General features: G+C 38.8%; 1 long non-coding RNA gene across 1 annotated transcript; it reads left to right on the plus strand.

Moving 5' to 3' along the window:
- Positions 1-257: 257 nt before the first annotated feature.
- Positions 258-5,413, plus strand: LOC132210615 (uncharacterized). Its single transcript, XR_009446751.1, has 3 exons — positions 258-449; positions 719-808; positions 5,362-5,413. It is a non-coding gene; the product is annotated as an uncharacterized LOC132210615 (long non-coding RNA).
- The last annotated feature ends 273 nt before the right edge of the window (positions 5,414-5,686 follow it).

A 5,686-nucleotide genomic window follows, 5' to 3' on the forward strand; every position in this document is an offset into this window, starting at 1 on the left:
ATCTTCTGTCTGGAGTTAGCACAACACACTCGTGAGTAAAGGAATTTTGGCTGGAAAACACAGTTCGTTCCTTTTTCTTTCTTAGTACACCCCGAGGCACCTATTGCTGTCACAAAAAAACGTAAACATTGACTTCAGTTACAGATAAAAAAAATTCAGTGTGTGCTACAAAATAAAACCGCTGTTATTTCTGCTTCCAACGCATATCATGATCTGTAGATCTTGCCTACCAACTCAGCATTGAAACCACAAGACATGCAAGCGTGATGGTGAATGATTGCACTTCACATGAGCTTGAGAGAGTGAAAAAAAAAGTGATCGCCCTGGCCCTGCCGTCCAGCTCAAACCAGCCGGGGATCTGTTGCTCAGCTGGGGTTAGGTTCAAACTATCAGTACGTCCCAAGAAACACAACTTCACCCTATTCTCACCTTGATCCTTCCTTGTACAGGTACATGTCTTCAATTCAACAATTGCTAGATGGAAAAAGCTGTAAAATGTGTAGGTGATATTAACTATGTATGGGCATGACTATTTATGCTGATGTTGCGACAAGCTCTTTATGGAGTTTCTGGCCTTTCAGTGGAAGGGATACATCTGTGCAATCATAACTGCTGCTCCTGAGCCCTAGTTGTTCCCTTGTTTGCTGCTACAAGTTCCCGACACTCTGTCGTTCTCTTGTAAATAAATGTTTCGTATTTTTGTTTGTTTTGGCAACAGTTGCCGCTCGTATGACTCAATTTCTGCGATCGCCCAATGTAACAGTAAGACAGACCGTGACTTTTCACTGCTCGTTGCTGCTATTCCGAGGTAGGAACCAAGTCGTGGTGCATTGGTGGAAAGCTGGTGACCAGGAATTCTTGAACTCAAAACAAGATTCCTGGAGAGTGTTTCACATTGAGAACGAAGCCAGCGCAAACCCACAATGTGCGTTTTAGAAATGTTGGCATCTGTTATTGCAGTTTGAACAGACTGGAAATGGAATCGGCATACAGCTGAATGTAAGCGGAGAGTAATCAACCCCAGCGACTTTGAAAATACGGCAGTTAGATGGACAGGAAGTTTGAAATGGCAGCTCTTCTGCTAATGATAATGCAAATGATTATTAATTTCTCCCCTATTACGGTAGGCTGAGAGAACACCCAGTGTGCAGCGGGCTAATGTATATGGAAAGGTGGAACAGCTTGGGTGCAGCATTCCCCAACATTACTCAGTGGCCGCAGGAAGTTGGCGCTCTTGTTGCTAAAATTTCAAATCGAAAAACTAGATGTTCAGCAATTGTCAGTGCAAAGCAAGAGGGGAAGTTGGCTACCACATGCTTCTGCTTAAGCTGCTATTTCGAAATCTTATACCGCTGGTAGTCAAATGCATTTTTCAAAATGTACAACTCACAGCCTTCTCTGACTCACAATTCGAATTGTGATCTTAAATTAAGTGACCCATTATCGCCCACCATCCACCCAGTGAAATCGCCAACTTATTCCAGACCATCCTTTACATGAGAATGAAACCCGCGACTTTCGAATACAATTCAAACATTTCATTGCTAACCCCTTGTTGGGGATGTCCGAAATGAAAGTCACACACTTACCAATACCACAGCTAGATGTCTGCGGATCAGAATTATTTGAAACCCTTAGCGTTCAACATTCCATCAGTTTTGCAAGAAAAGTTGAAAAGATTTCTGCAGGTTGGCGGCTTCGATAAATCCACTCACGTTGAATTATGCAATCCTGCATCCGAACCATTCTGCAAGAGGGAGGGAAGGAAACATACATACGAAGTTCGTGAGATCGTGAAAAATTCGGTTTCTTGCCAAGGAAACATTTAACAGAGTTAGAAAAACAGAAGCGAGAATAAGCGGTATTGTTAAAACCCAAACAAATAACCTGGGCGCGGCGGGTGAAGACTATTTGATTTTATTTTTTTCTCTCGTTGTGACCATAGAAACAAATGGAGATTTTCTTTTTTCTCTTGTTGGGTATCTGGAGCGAAATGTTTTTTTTAATTTCTCAACGTGTCACTCCAGCTAGCCAGCTATATTATTCTCAGGAATTCATAGGAAACATACACAGGAACATGAAGGAGTTTCAAAGTAATTATGGCCAGATTATGGCAATCAGACAATCTTGGTTATTGCTCACTTCTTGACCATCAAGCATCGACTATATGAACTGTACCTGTCGCTCTGCTGTCTTGATTTCATTTTTTAACCTGGATTTGCATCTTGGCGCAGGATCCAACATGGTTCGTGTAACACCAAGTGTAACGATTCAATTACTCTTTGTATGGCCAAAATACAATAACGAACCTCTGTGCTCACTTTGCATCTGTCCCAAGTAGCATTGTAATTGAGATTATCCATTTAACGCAACTGCAAAAATTCAGAAAATCTTCCTGTCACTCTTAACTGTTATTGTGAAATATTGAAGAAACCGTACTCCATTGACTGCCCAAAGCTGTGTGTTAAAGTAGTCATTTGACCAAACACAGAGATTATACGTGAGAGAATTGCCTCTTTAACTAAAGGTATAAACACTATTTGAAGCCTTGCTGAAGCCGTCATTTTGGGAGTGACAATTATGGGTGAGTCGTCCTGTGTGAGAAGGGTTTGCAAGTCTTTAGTTCTTAAGAAGGCATCACTGGACTCGAAACATCAAATGGTGCCAAACCAGTTGAGTTTCGCCAGCAATGTCTTCTTTTGCTTCAGATCTTTGGCATTCACAGTTCTTTGTTTTGTTTATTTAAAGTTTTCTTCACCACATGCGAGCGTTTCTGCATGTGTTGTCAGTGAAACACCAATTGGATGGGCTTCAAATCTCGGTTGTTTTTTTTAGAAAAGAAATCTTCAGGGTCGTAGCACATAGCATTCCAATCAGAATATTTAGTACCTAAATGACAAAAATGTTTAACCATACAGCTTCCAGTCAAATATGCAGTCATTCCAGATTTGCAGCAATTCAGAATGTTCAACTCTAACCACATTTTTCACAGCATTTCAAAGCTTGAATGAATTGAACAGTTCAAATGACCAGGCAATGATTAGGGAAGAAAGATCAAGAACTGATTTTGAGAACTTGTAGTTTTAATCATCACGATCAAGCTGGCTATTTCATTTGTGATACACACCTTTTGGTGTGTATTTTTTATATAAGCTGACAACTAGTTTTTCTTTTCACTCCCATAATACGTTTTGATGCTGGTGTCTCTTAAAATACTGTCAGTACAATGTCTGGAAGCTAACCATATCAAATTCACCCATCATTAAATTGCAGGATCTGATCAGATTATCCAGGCTTCAGTATTTCCATTTTATTGGCAGGATTGGAATGTATATAATTAATAGTATCAGTAATCAGCCCAATAATTCATCTCTTGTCCATGGTTCCAAGCTATTGTTTCATCGAAGAATGTTTTGCATTGCTGAGAGTGTAGCTTGCAAAGCCTAGAATTTGCATAGATGCAATGGGGAAATAGACTGTTCAGCTCCCCTAGATATTGTTAAATGTAAGGACGTAAAAAGCAGAAACTGCTGCATAGCATTTAATGCTACAATTCTTTTCAATATCCATTCATTCCTTTGGTCCCACTGAGATTATTGATCTCAATCTTGACTAAATTCAACAAATGGACATCCACGACCCCTAGGATTCGAAACTGTCTGGCCTTTGATCAGAGATCACAGCCATGGGGAATACTTTCCAATCTAACCATTCCCTCAAAATATTTTGCATGTTTCAATTAGATCAACTCTAAATCTTGCCAATTCTGGGCAGTAAAGGAGCAATTTGCACAAACTTTTCAAAGGACAGAGATAGTAGAAACTGCCAGTTCTGGAGAATCTGAGATAACACGGTGTGAAGCTGGATGAACACAGCAGGCCAAGCAGCTTCAGAGGAGTCGGAAATTTTGACATTTCGGGTCTCGACGCTCCTCTGATGCTGCTTGACCTGCTGTGTTCATCCAGCCTCACGCCATGTTAGCTCTTTTCAAAGGACAGTTGCCTTCCCTTGTGAGCCCTAGAGTCTTTCTTTGAGTAAGATGGCCAAAGCTGTATGCAGTACCTCAGGTCCGAGCTGATCAGTGCCCTTTGTAGCTGTGGGAAGGCATTTTTATTTCAGACTTAATTAAATAATTGAATTTAAATCCATACTTTTGTATAATCTGTCCTAACTTAGTTGTCTGCTTTGGCTATTACACGAGCTGCCTGCTTGAAGTACGAATCTCAGAAGATGAGAACAGAGAGGCACAACAAATAATTGACATAATAATTTGTAATAAGTGGCAATTAAAAAAAAATAAAACAGCACAGGCTACGGGTAACTGAGAAATGCTGTCTTCCTATCCATTCAAATTCTTTCAAGTCACAAAAATGCACTATGTAATTGAAATCAGTGGATGGTGCTCCTTTATGAGATTTAGTGTGTAAATATCGTTGCCATACACTAATCACAGTAGCATAAGCAAACAGGAACAATCAGCTTTAATGTTTGATTGCACTTACTATTACAGGATTAAGATTTAATAATTTAGCAAGCAAAAGGTAAAATAAATTCCCAGTTACAATAGCCATGTGTTTTCTTACCTTTCCCATGATCTTCTAAAGCTATTTGGCAAGTCCATATCAGTAGTTATAGAACATAGAATAATACAGCGCAGAATGTCCTTAAATTTTAAATTAATTTAGACAGAATCTGTCATCAGAGATTTAAGACACAGAAGCTCTGAAACATAATGTGGTCCCTCAAGGAATTGTAAAGGATTCCTTGATCTTTTTATAAACAAGAGCAGAGGAAGTCTCGCAGTGTCCTGGCCACCACATTTCTCTCAACTCATCTTGTTGAGGCAAATGAACGTACTTTTATCCAGGTGAATGCTCTGGAAAAGAACATTTTCTTTATTTGAGCATTGAATACATCCAATTCAAATATGATGCGGATAATATCAAAAGCGTAACTGTCTTACCTCCATCTTTAGAAAAGTGCCATCATCAAAGCATTAACTCACCAGTTTTTTTCACTGCTGTTCATGTGGAATGTGTAAATTTTAAAACAAATCAATTGCTATGCTAATTGTTTTGGTGCACAGCATACAGGAGCTAGAATCAAATGTTCAAACCCATAACTCGGCTACTTAAAGAGGAAGTTCACGGATTTGAAGTTGTAGCCTGGTCCATATTGGAATATTGAATATCTGATGTGTTTTTGTACAGGCAGTTTATACTGCTTATACTTCACAACATCATCTGTATAGTGCCATCAGTACAAACTGGGATATTGAAGTTCATTAAGCACCTGTCGATCTAAAACATGATCATTTTCCTTCTAAAATTAAATTTCTTTTTTTTTGTGTGCCTCTTGCAGATTGTAGTCCCAATGCATCCATTCTTTGCCGGACGTACTTCTGTGTAGCAACATCTTTCTTATTACTGATTAGTCTTGCACATTTACAGTAGTTGTAAATGCTGAAAATATAAAGGTAAGACAGGCGTATAGTTACATTAATAGTTGGATTTCTAGACCTAATATTAATGAGTAATGTAAATACACAAATGATATCAAGTAGAAAAGTCACTTGAAACTAAAATTAATCTGCAGTAACTCATTTTTGGAAACAAATGCATTCCTTAACCTTGTAGTTCACATTCAATTCAACTTATTTTTGAGTTCATCAGAGTATAACATTACT

Source organism: Stegostoma tigrinum, chromosome 16 (assembly GCF_030684315.1).
Source record: "Stegostoma tigrinum isolate sSteTig4 chromosome 16, sSteTig4.hap1, whole genome shotgun sequence".
Classification (NCBI taxonomy): Eukaryota; Metazoa; Chordata; class Chondrichthyes; order Orectolobiformes; family Stegostomatidae; genus Stegostoma; species Stegostoma tigrinum.